Consider the following 13,292-nt stretch of genomic DNA (forward strand, 5'->3'; position numbering starts at 1 on the left):
CTCCAATTGACTATTGTACTTTGGATAGTAAGAATGCCAAGAACAGAATGCAATACTGAAAAATATGTTTACCAACAAGAAACACTGGGGATTAAGTAAACTATTCCAAAAATTAAACATGCAAAGCACATCCTTGATACTTGTTTTGTTGGCAATGAATTCAATTTGGCTGAACAATTTCACAAACTGATCAATTAAACGCATGATGCAACTTTAATTTAAAAACAGAAATCTGGATAAATTCTGGCCACCTATTTCAAACCGCTGTCAATTTTACTTTCTGATTAAATGTGATCTCTTCTCATTGGCAGTCAACATCTGTCAAAATATTTCATAACACCCATATCAACGTGTGAAGTCTTACACATGCCCACATTAAAATTCGTTCCGCAATCCTCTTTACTCAGACTCCCATGAATGCTACTAATCTCCCTTGACTGTATGGCCTGTTACCATAGCAATTGTGATATTGTTCGCACGGAACAAACTCTAGAAAAACATAAGTCACTCATCTCAGACAGGATTGGTAAAATTTCCCACTGTCTACTATTTCAAAGTTTCTTTCAAATTCAACCAGTTCATTAGTTATTAATTACACGTACTTTAACATTATTTAAAACTGCAAATCTGGAACATTACCAAAAGGCTTCGAAAAAAATCATAATTAAATCAAAGAACCGGAGCAAGCTTGTCCCCAGATTTACTCCTGACCTCTCAGAATTCCAGCATTTTTATGAATCATGACTTAATGCTTCCAAGCTACTTTGACAAACTATTATGACCTCTATAGTTTTAATAACAAGGTTTCCCTTAAGTTGTTTGATCATTTTCCCAGTATTGACACGAGACACTATTTCTTCTACAATCTTTTGAATTGACTACAAACCTGTGTTGAAGGCACTAGGTAATGTCCAGACTTTATGAAAGGCATATCCTGAAGTTGATAACTGAATGAATGCAAACTTTCAAAAGGACAAAGTTAAAAAAATCACACAACACCAGGTTATAGTCCAACAGGTTTATTTGGAAGCACTACCTCTTCATTAGGTGATTGTCACCTGATTAAGAAGCACCTGATTAAGAAACAGTGTTCCGAAAGCTAGTGTTTCCAAATAAACCTGTTGGACTATAACCTGGTGTTGTGTGATTTTTTAAACTTTGTACACCCCAGTCCAACACCGACACCTTCAAATCATTTCAAAAGGACATTCAACTAAACTGTTGTTATGTGCTTAATGACCATTTAGGGTAAGGATGGAAATCCTACAGACAAACTTTTCAGCAATTGTCATTTGTGATCATTCCAGAAATGGAATCCAAATAGTGGCACAGTTCATCGATGGATTAACTCTCCATCAACTAATTTTCAAGTTCTCTTTGTGGAAATGTTGTTGGTCCAGGTGGAAGAACAGTTTTGAAACCTGTCTTTGTTAATGTCTTAATCATCCACCTCAATGATGATGTTATTTAACTTCCACCAAATCAATGGCCACATTCAAAAATCTCTCTGGCAATGAACAAGATAAGAGCAAGGAATAAGCTTCTATCAAAGGAAGCTGTCATCAAGCTCAGCACCTGCAATACTGAAAGTCAGCTTTCATGAATGGCTTAAAGCAAGAGCTATTCTAAGTCACAAAGACCTGTGTGGTTTCTGCCTAGTTTATTGCCAGATGACATCTAGACTGCTCCAAGGCATTTCATATATAATGATCTACAGATTATTCCATAAAACCTTAGGATGGGGAATTTCAAGACTAGGGGGCACATTTTTAAAGGTGAGAGGAAAGATTTATAAACGACATAAAAAGGCTAGCTGTCCAAATTACAGAGATGTCTCAAGTCATACAGCAAGGAAACAGACCCTTCAGTCCAACCAGTCCATAATCCCAAGCTAAACTAGTCCCACCTGCCTGCTCCCTTCAAACTTTTCTTATTCATTTACTTATCCAAATGCTTTTTAAACACTAATTGTGTCCACATCCACCATTTCCTCAGCAAGTTCACTCCACACATGAATCACCCTGTGGGTATGAAATTCTTACCCAGAGGGTGGTTCACATGTGGAATGAACTTCCTGAGGAAGTGGTGGATGCAGATACAATGACAGTGTTTAAAAGGCCTTTGGTTAAGAACATGAATAGAAAGGTTTGAAGGGATATGGGCCAGGAGCAGGTAGGTGCAACTACTTTATCTTGGGATTATGATCAGCACGGACTGGTTGGACTGAAGGGTCTGTTTCTATGCTGTATGACTCAAAGCATCTCTAATTTTGACAGCACTCTCTGACATTGAATAGGCAGGCTAAACTCCAAGAAGCTACATAACTTAGTCAATTATCCAACATATTTTTCTTAAGATCATTCTTTCACAATTTGTTCACAATTAACAACATGAAACATTGCTGATAGCATTGCTACGAGTAAATGGGAGAATTGCCCATGCATATCTCTCAGTAAATAAAAATCACATGACACTGAGTTACAGTCCAACAGGTTTATTGGAAACCACAAGCTTTCGGAGCCCAGCTCTTTCTTCACTGGCTACCTGAAGCAGCAGGGCCCTGAAAGCTTGTGGTTTCAAATAAACCTGTTGGACTATAACCCAATGTCATATGATTTTTGACTTTATCCATCCCAGCCCAACACTGGCATTCCACATCATCAGTAGATAAAAACATACAATTAATATTCCAATAATTGCTCACTACAAGATAAAAGTGTAAAAGTTTCCAATGTGCTGTTGCTGAAAACTGCCAAAAGAGACAGTTTGGAAAAAGTTTTAAACAAGAAATCACCAGAAAGATAATTCTAAATCTGGATGCTGACAACTAATGGCATGGATTGGTTAAAAAAAATTGTAAAGGTTTTTCCAAAGATTTGCAAACATTCTTTATTTACTTTCATAAGGTTATCCAAATGTTTAAAGACTTTCCTGTGTGTTGTATGATCCAACTGAATTACTCCAATGATGAGAGTGAATGTTACACTGCCTCATAAGAAGTTGACCTTACAAAGTACTAACTGAAGAAAAACGATTCTTGCTTCAATTGACTGATTGTTAGACCACAATTATGCGCAGTTGTCTCCTTATCTCAGAAAACATTTTATCACTATAGAATGAAACAAAGATTCACCAGATTTGTTTCCAGGACTTCAGGACTGTCCAATGGAGAGAGATTGTGTAAACTTGGCAGGTATTCTTAGAATTGAGAAATGGAAGATGACGTCATTGGAATAACAAAATGCCTGAATGGATGGACAGAATAGGTGGGGGGTAATGATTGGGGAATCTCGAACTATAGATCATTATTTAAAAATAAGGAGGACCAAGATGGGGAGAATGGTTTGTGCTCGGGGGTGATGGATTTTTTTTACCCATCGGACCTGTGGAAGTTTAGTCCGAGTATATTTACAGGAGATCTGGATACATTTTTGATTATCAATGGCATAAAGGGTTAAAAGGTTGGTGTAGGTAAAAGACATTGAAGCGTTTGATCAGCCATGATCATACTAAACAGCTGAGGTGCCTCAACTGGCAGAATGGCCTTCCCTTATTGTGTTCACAACCTCACATTAGTTTAACTGAACCAAAGTTTGCAACTCGGAACCTAACTTGTGCCACATACCCATCACCTCAATGCTTGCAGAGTTTCCTTCAATTTTCAGACTCTCCTGCTCCTTTTCAATTCCCTTGTGGGCACTCACTTCTGTATTCTGCAGTCTTCTGAAGTAACAGGGCCCACCATAATCTCCGCACTCTTTCTCTTGCATCACCTCAATTTCAGCACGCTATTGGTGACAACTCTACTTTCATCTACCTGAATGCTCAGCTCTGAAGTCCAGTCTTTAAATCTCTCCATCCCACTCTCCTCCTTGAAGATATAGGAACCAATATAGGAACAATATAGGAAACAGCAAGTTCAGGAAGGGAACTGAACAAGGGGAAGATGCGTGCAACATAGGCCAGATGTTGGGGTATGGGATCCGGAGGAGAATCATAGCATCCTGAATCTGTTATGTGCCAGCTAGGAAAGGTTTGGAAGAGTCAACTCTGGCAGTGATGAAGGCATGGATAAGATTATAAGACACAGCAGTAGAAGTAGGCCATTTGGCCCATCATCATGGCCCTATTCTGACATTGGCTGAGCTGAATTCTCAACTCCAATTTCTTGCTTTTCCCTGTAAATCTCGGTTGTCTTACTGATTAAAAATCTATCTCCGCCTCAAACATACTAGCGATCCAGTATCAACAGCCCTCTGAAGTAAATAATTCCACAGATTCACTACTGTCAGACAAGAAATTTCAGCAACTTGTCTTAAACGGGCAACTCCTTAATTCTGATTCTCTACTTGGCTATTTCCAAAAATAATATAAACATTAAAACAAAAAGTAACAACCACCACCAGACAACCAAATTCTTCAACTCGCAAAAAGGTAAAAAGACAGAAACACATGGACAGAAAAGGGATAAAGAGAAGAAAATTCAACTGCTTAAAAGTAGAGTCGTAGAGATGTACAGCATGGAAACAGACCCTTCGGTCCAACCCACCCATGCCGACCAGATATCCCAACCCAATCTAGTCCCACCTGCCAGCACCCAGCCCATATCCCTCCAAACCCTTCCTACTCATATACCCATCTAAATGCTTCTTAAATGTTACAACTGTATCAGCCTCCACCATTCCTCTGGCAGCTCATTCCATATAGGTACCACCCTCTGTGTGAATGCCAGTGTTAGTTAATAAAATAACAATTTATTTTATTACATTTCCTCACACACGGTGTACACTTATCAGTGAAGACATTTTGACCCAAATGGACATTTTTCACTAAGTTCTATTTTTCTAAAAAACAGATATGAAGAATGATATCGATGAGAAACATAAGGTAATCTTAGGCAAATTGCTTGATGATGACCAGACTAGAAAAAAAGCAGAAAGACTAGGGCACAAAATTGAACTAAAGCAGAAATCAGAAAGGTAAAGAGCAATGATGAGAACATTAACAGACTCAACCGTACGGCAATACAAGAAACATCCAAAAGTTCAGAGAAAACCTTCTACCTAAAAGAAATGGAAAATTGCAATTATTTATCATGTCCTTACACTGAAGTTCAAAACTAATAAGATCAGGCGTGAACTCTACAGTGGTTGAGGGGGCAAGACAAGTGAATATGAAGATGGATACAATCAATATTTTAGATACATTATTTATTTAGAAAATAAAACCCCAGGATGAACTAGGAAACATCCTAAGATTATACAAATGATGAGGGAAGAAACTTTCAAGGCCAAAACAATATTTTTAAGGTTTGATTGAGCAAGAACTCTTGCAAAGCTCAGGAATATGAAAATACTTGTATTAATTATTAACAAGGAAATCAATTAATTAGCAGAAGTACAAGTTATCTATGGTGAGGAGAAAGTCCTTAATGTAAAGTTACTTTCTGTTTATTTAAATAAATGGCAAATATTTACAAATGGGAAAACTACACTTAGAACTTACAAAGCATTCACTGAGGATGCAACATAATGCAGGGGGCATGTTAGAATGCCTAACACCATCAATCAGGAGATGTTTGGAATTAGTACAAAGCAGATTCACTGGAATATTGTATAAATAAATGCAAATATAAATGAAGGACTTAAAAGTCTTCTTGAAGCACAGGGATAGTGTCCTAGGCTGGAAATGTGTTGCTGGAAAAGCGCAGCAGGTCAGGCAGCATCCAGGGAACAGGAGAATCAACGTTTCGGGCATAAGCCCTTCTTCAGGAATGGGGAAAGTTTGTCCAGCAGGCTAAGATAAAAGGTAGGGAGGAGGGACTAGGGGGAGGGGCATCGGAAATGTGATAGGTGGAAAGAGGTCAAGGTGAGGGTGATAGGTCAGACTGGAGTGGGGGCGGAGAGGTCGGGAAGAAGATTGCAGGTTAGGAAGGCGGTGCTGAATTCGATTGATTTGACTGAGACAGGGTGGGGGGAGGGGAAATGAGGAAACTGGTGAAATCCGAGTTCATCCCTTGTGCTTGGAGGGTTCCTAGGCTCAAGTCCCACCTGCTCTACGGGTGCGTTATAACATCTCTGAACAGGCTGATTAGAAACATAGGTACAATGAAGGACTTCAAAATTTGGTGATTTTTTTTATTCAAACAGAATAGAGGTCAATAAATAATTGAATATTATATTTCAAGAATAAAAAAAGGATAGAAAGGAATCTAGAACATAAGTTAGTAGTTCAGGCAGAACTGTGCCAATACAGACTCTCCAAATGAAGAAAAACTTCTTAAAAGTAAATGGGAATACAATGGTAAATGTAATTAGAACCATTTCCTTTTGGGGAAGACAAAGTGGTTGGGTCAAATAGGAGTTAATAATAAATAGAGAGAGGATATTTACATCAGGAAGGAAGGGAAACAAGGAGAATAAAGCAGCAACTCAGAAAGGAACACTCAAATGCTTTGAGTATTGGATCCCGTGGCAATAACTACAACTTTTAAAAGTCAGATGCAATGGCAAATCTACAGACAAACATTAACATGGCTACAACTGGGGGTCTCAAATTTAAATTTCTAATCCTTTTTTAAATTCATTTTGTGGTGCTGCCTCTTACTGTCTCTACAGCCAATACTGTGAAATCTCTGTCCTCCAATGACTGTTTCTTGTATATCCCTCGTGGTGATGCCTTCAGCCATCAGAGCTCTCTGCTCTAGAATTTCCTCCTTAAACTTCTCTGTCTCATTTTCCACAAGGGCCTATTAAAATCCAGCTCTTGTCTTTCACCCTAATATTCCCCTCTTTTGCTCAGTGTTAATATGTTCCAAATTAGATGCTGATGAAGTATGTTGGGACATTTTATTGACAAGAAAGCATTCCATAAATGAGTGCTGATGTTAGGGTCATGTACACAGCTCTATGCACCGTGTACTGGATAGATGTCAAAGTAATAGAAAGGGTACAACACAGATTTCAATTGTTGCTGCCAAACATAAGAAAATATAAATACAAAGATTTGAAAAATTGGATCTATTTTCATTAACATGGAAGATTTGAGTAATTTGATAAAAGATGGATGAAGAAACCATTAGGGTTGAGAACAATGGGCATGGCTAAAACATTAAACACAAGAGATTCAGAATAGGGGGGCTCAGTGAGTGACCAATAGAAACAGTGCCCACATTTAAGAGTAAGTTAAATATGTGGTTAAAGGAAGGAGAAATATGGGATTGGGACCATAGCTCATATGGAAGCCAAACAGCAACATATTTGTGTACTTTAATTCTTATTTAACTTCTATAGGAAAGCCCTACATTAAAAGTCCTGTAGGGCTTTAGAATATTTGTTACTTGGCTAAAATGATAATGAGACCATAAAAAAAAAAAATCAATGTTTCTAAGACAGTGTTTCATCTGTGGACAACAAGTGAGTATGATAAGCTGGAGTTGCAGGTGAACGCGTCACATCCCAATCCATCAGGGAAGGAAGAGTCAGAAGGCTACCAAGTGCTTTCAATTGCCCTGACAGAAGGAAATTCAAAGTTAAATTTAACACTTGCTATACAGTTTTGGCTTCGGGAAGAATCGCGACATCAGGCATCCGTAACCCAAAAGAGGAAAACCGAGGCAGAAGGCCGGGTATCTCTTCCACACAATCCCAACTTTTTTGGAGACACAGGTCGATTGACTGGAGAAGCTCCAAAATAGCACAATAGCAATGCACTTCAGTTCTGCTGAAAGAGAGAGAGGAAGAAAGGTTATATTTACATGACTTACCAGATGTGGAGCCAAGAGACTGCTGCAGGCTTGAAGTGGGGAAAGTCAGAGAAAATTACAGTAGCAGCCAGGAATGAAGATTCATTTCTGTTTGGAAATACAAATGTACACAAAACTAATATTGTTGAGATATTGTAGTCTTATCACTGTTTGTACCTATTACCAAAATAATAATTGAAACACTTAACTATGTGATTTGCCTGTACTGCTCGCAAGACAAAGCTTCTCACTCTGCTTCGGTACACTTGACATTCAATTCAATGACTTTGAGCCAAGGTCCAGTCAATTTGTATTCTTCAGCAGATTTGTAACTTTGCAATTGCATCTGTTTGATGAATAAGTGTCAAATAATTTAATAACACTCAAAGGTTATTCCATTAAAGGATTACCAGGTCCCACTTCTTCCCAGCCATGGAGGCAGAGCTGTGGAATCAGCTACTTTAAATATGTGTCTAAGAGATCCTGATCTGCAATCAATGCCAATCAGCAGTCATCACTACTACAACCGTGTGCAGATGTCAGCACTTTTATAGGCTCTATATTTAATCCCCTTACCTCATTAGGTATTGTAAAAATGCATCCCATCCCCAATGAGTGCTTCCAGCTTTCCTCTTTTCAAAGCTGTTTCAGGATGTTCATTGTTGGTCATCCCATCCCCATATCAAGGTGCCAAATCAGAGAATTAACATAACTAAGTACAATCCTAGTCGTTCTTAAAGGCAGGATGATGTTAAACTCAAGAGGGTTCAGAAAATATTTCCAAGGATGCTGCCAAGACTAGAAGGTTTGCGCTACAGGGAGGGTTGGATAGACTGGAGCTTTTATCCCGTGCGAGTCAAACGCTGAGGGGTGACCTTATAGAGGTTCATAAGATCATCAAGGACATGGACAGGGTGAACAGCCAATGCTTTTTTTCCTAGGGCAGGGGATTACATAGGCTAAAGGAGAGAGTGGGAAGATTTAAAAGGAACCTAAGGAGCAGATTTTTCACACATAGGGTGATGAGTGGATAGAATGAGCTACTAGAGGAAGCAGTAGAGGCTAGTACTTTTATAACATTTAAAAGGCATCTGGCTGGGTATTTAAACAGGAAGGATTTACAGGAATACAGGCCAAATGCTGGCAGATGGGACTAGGTCAGATTGGAATATCTGGTTAGCACAGACAAGTTGAACCAAAACGTCTGTTTCCATATGTAATGACTAAGTCCCAACCTGATTTCTTTGGATGGGTACAGTATTCAACCTACAATTCTGCTTAGTCAATTTACATTGGAAATAAAAATAATCTTAGCAATGAATTGAGCAGAAAGGAACCTACTTTAGTTCATTTTGGAACTGACTAGTAGTATTTTGGTTTGTCCTACTCAGGATACCAGATGTGGGCAGAGAGTTGAGTTTATGAAAGATAAAAGTGTCACACTCATTCCACAAGACAACAATGAGTAGGAACAGACACAAAAAGTATGGCATGCATTTCATTCTAGGAATTTAGTTAATTTGATAAAGCGCAATGGCATTTCTCCCTCATTCCCTCCTTTGATCTCCCCTTGGCATGGGATGCCAGAGCCACACGCAAGATCAACATTCAATACCCAGGTAATAAATTCCCCCCAGCTTGGCCACTTGTCGGGGAGTTCTTTAACATAAATAAAAATACTTATTTATGGCATGGCATCCCTGACCAATAGCATTTCACATTGCTAGCTACTGCCCACTTTTGTTTACTTCACTAAAATCACGAGTCAAATTACAACCCATGTTTGAAGGTCAACAGCAAACAATTTGGAATATCAAACGGCCACTTCCCTTATGCCATACTTCATATAGCACTAAAGCACATTATGCTGCGCAGCATTCCTGTTACAAAGATTCTGCACTGGGTTACTTCATTTGTCTTTCTAATACTCTTCTTGTAGGTTTGTTTAGGGATAAATGATTATCATCATTATTATATGTATTTTGTTCTATTACACATTCCTTCCTTCAGTTCTCTCCCACTATCCATGCTCAGTTAGCTGGATGGCTAGTCTGTGACACAATGATGTCAACTGGCTTCATGGGTTCCATTCCTACACCAACTGACATTACCATGAAGGTTCACCTTCGCAACCTTACCCCTCAGAATAAACTCACCAATCATCTTGCTTTCTGTGATGAAGCAGCCCTCTTGTCTGGTAGGACTGTGGTGACTTTACTTTTACATTATTTTAGTTAATCCTACTGCATCTAGTTCCTCCATACAGGACAATCCTTCCAGTTCTACCATTCTTTTTAGGATTCCTTATAAGCAAGTTAATTTACTTAACTAGCTGTTAGACACATTTATTTTTAAATTGTGATTTTATGCTTATTTTCTATAATTGTATCTGTCCTTCATTGTTACCAACCAAACATCTGAGCATAGCCGAAGATAAAGGAAAGTGAAGTGTAAATCTTCTCACAAGATTTCTCTCTCCGTCTTATTCGATTAAATTGCTTCCCATAGTACCACTTATACTGTCGACTAGGATACTAATACTATTCTGTTTCAGGTTCCAGCAGTACAGTATGAAAACCAAAATAACTGTAGGTACTGTAAGTCAGAGACAAAAACAGAAATTGCGAGAAAATCTCAGCAGGTGTGGAGAAAAATCAGAGTTTCAGTTCGAGTGATCCTTCCTTAGAATTATTTTTCTCCAGTAGTACAGTTCCTTCCTGTCCTAATTCTGCTACCATCCTTCCATAGTCTTTCATCCATGAAACCATATTCCTGATCTGTCCAATCTAGGTTACCATCCTCAACCTTCTTTTCTTTTAAACGGAGTTCCTAACTTCTGACTTCACTGACACTTTCTTTCTTTGTTAGGAGGACTCTTTTAACTTGTTTCCTCAACTAAGCTGGGCGGTTGCTGCAGGTTACTGTCTACCTCAAGGGATGAACATGACCCAACGTCTGTCCGTCTCTCTCTCTCTCTTTGTCTCATCCCCCTCCACCCCCTCGAACTGTAATAGCCCTATAATGGCACAGTCCCGGGCCACATGATGGCTGAAGAGTAACATCCGTGTTAACTTGAATGGGACGGCTGGTTATTACAGCTATAATATCACCCTGAGACATCTCAATCATCCAGGCCAACTCCTTAGAGTCAGAGATGTACAGCATAGAAACAGACCCTTCGGTCCAACCCATCCATGCCAAGCAGATATTCCAGCCCAATCTAGTCCCACCTGCCAGCACCCGGCCCATATCCCTGCAAACCCTTCCTATTCATATACCCATCCAAATGAATTTTAAATATTGCAATTATACCAGCCTCCACCACATCCTCTGGCAGCTCATTCCCTACACGTACCACCTCTTACATGAAAAAGCTGCCCCTTAGGTCCTTTTATATCTTTCCCCTCTCACCCTAAACCTATGCCCTCTAGTTCTGGACTCCCCGACCCCAGGGAAAAATCTTTGCCTATTTATCCTATCCATGACCCCCATAATTTTGTAAACCACTATAAGGTCACCCCTCAGCCTCCGATGCTGCAGGGAAAACAGCCCCAGCCTGTTCAGCCTCTCCCTGTAGCTCAAATCCTCCAACCCTGGCAACACCTTGTAAATCTTTTCTGAACCCTTTCAAGTTTCACAACATCTTTCGGATAGGAAGGAGACCAGAATTGCACGCAATATTCCAACAGTGGCCTAACCAATGTCCTGCACAGCTGCAACATGACCTCCCAACTCCTGTACTCAATACTCTGACCAATAAAGGAAAGCATACCAAACACCTTCTTCACTATCCTATCTGCCTGCGACTCCACTTTCAAGGAACTAGGAAGCTGCACTCCAAGGTCTCTTTGTTCAGCAACACTCTCTCGGACCTTACCATTAAATGTATAAGTCCTGCAAAGATTTGCTTTCCCAAAATGCAGCACCTCGCATTTATCAAAATTAAACACCATCTGCCACTTCTCGGCCCACTGGCCCATGTTATCAAGACTCTGTTGTAATCGGAGGTAACCCTCTTCGCTGTCCACTACACCTCCAATTTTGGTGTCATCTGCAAACTTACTAACCATACCTCTTATGCTCAGATCCAAATCATTTATGTAAATGACAAAAAAGTAGAGGACCCAGCACCGATCCTTGTGGCACTCCACTGGTCACAGGCCTCCAGTCTGAAAAACAACCCTGTCTTTTACCTTTGAGCCAGTTCTGTATCCAAATGGCTAGTTCTCCCTATATTCAGTGAGATCTAACCTTGCTAATCAGTCTCCCATGGGGAACCTTGTTGAACGCCTTACTGAAGATCACATCTACCGCTCTGCCCTCATCAATCCTCTTTGTTACTTCTTCAAAAAGCTCAATCAAGTTTGTGAGACATGATTTCCCACGAACAAAGCCATGTTGACTATCCCTGATCTGTCCTTGCCTTTTCAAATACATGTATATCCTGTCCCTCAGGATTCTCTCCAACAACTTGCCCAACACTGACGTCAGGCTCACTGGTCTATAGTTCCCTGGCTTGTCCTTACTACCTTTCTTAAACAGTGGCACCACGTTAGCCAACCTCTAGTCTTCTGGCACCTTACCTGGGACTATCGATGATACAAATATCTCAGCAAGAGGCCCAACAATCACTTCTCTAGCTTCCCACAGAGTTCCAGGGTACACCTGATCAGGTCCTGGGGATTTATCCACCTTTACCCATTTCAAGACATCCAGCACTTCCTCCTCTGTAATATGGACACTTTGCAAGGTGTCACCATCTATTTCGCTACTTTCTATATCTTCTACATCCTTTTCCACAGTAAATACTGATGCAAAATACTCGTTTAGTATCTCCCCCATCTCCTGCGGCTCCACACAAAGGCTGCCTTGCTGATCTTTGAGGGGCCCTATTCTCTCCCTAGTTACCCTTTTGTCCTTAAATGAATTTGCAAAAACCCTTTGGATTCTCCTTAAGTCTATTTGCCAAAGCTATCTCATGTCCCCTTTTTGCCCTCCTGATTTCCCTCTGAAGTATACTCCTACTGCCTTTATATTCTAAGGATTCACTCAAACTATCCTGTCTATACCTGACATACACTTTTTCTTAACCAAACCCTCGATTTCTTTAGTCATCCAGCATTCCCTATACCTACCAGCCTTTCATTTCACCCTAACAGGTATATATTTTCTCTGGATTTCTCGTTATCTCATTTCTGAAGGCTTTCCATTTTCTAGCCGTCCCTTTACCTGTGAACATCTGCCTCCAATCAGCTTTCGAAAGTTCTTGCCTAATACTGTCAAAATTGGCCTTTCTCCAATTTAGAACTTCAACTATTAGATTAGATTACTTACAGTGTGGAAACAGGCCCTTCAGCCCAACAAGTCCGCACCAACCCTCCGAAGAGTAACCCACCCAGACCCATTCCCCTACATTTACCCCTGCACCTAACACTACGGGCAATTAGCATGGTCAATTCACCTAACCTGGTGAATTTTCTTGGACTGTGGGAGGAAACCAGAGCACACAGAGGAAACCCACGCAGACACGGGGAGAATGTGCAAACTC

The 13,292-nt window shown here is 40.0% G+C and overlaps 1 protein-coding gene across 4 annotated transcripts in view; it reads right to left on the minus strand.

The window, feature by feature from the left end:
• LOC122550778 (high affinity cationic amino acid transporter 1-like) overlaps nt 1–13,292 on the minus strand; it is a 73,534-nt gene that overhangs the window by 53,341 nt on the left and 6,901 nt on the right. For 2 of the 4 annotated variants that reach the window (XM_043692031.2, XM_043692027.2), the window contains exon 2: nt 7,766–7,852. The exons of 1 other annotated variant lie outside the window; for it this stretch is intronic. The gene's annotated coding sequence lies outside the window, so the exon portion shown is untranslated. Of the gene's footprint in view, nt 1–7,765; nt 7,853–7,953; nt 8,091–13,292 lie in introns of all 4 variants that reach the window. One more of the 4 variants, XM_087988204.1, reaches the window with a different exon arrangement.

Source organism: Chiloscyllium plagiosum, unplaced genomic scaffold (assembly GCF_037043375.1).
Source record: "Chiloscyllium plagiosum isolate Xiang-an unplaced genomic scaffold, Cpla_swu_hap1 HiC_scaffold_6, whole genome shotgun sequence".
Lineage (NCBI taxonomy): Eukaryota > Metazoa > Chordata > Chondrichthyes > Orectolobiformes > Hemiscylliidae > Chiloscyllium > Chiloscyllium plagiosum.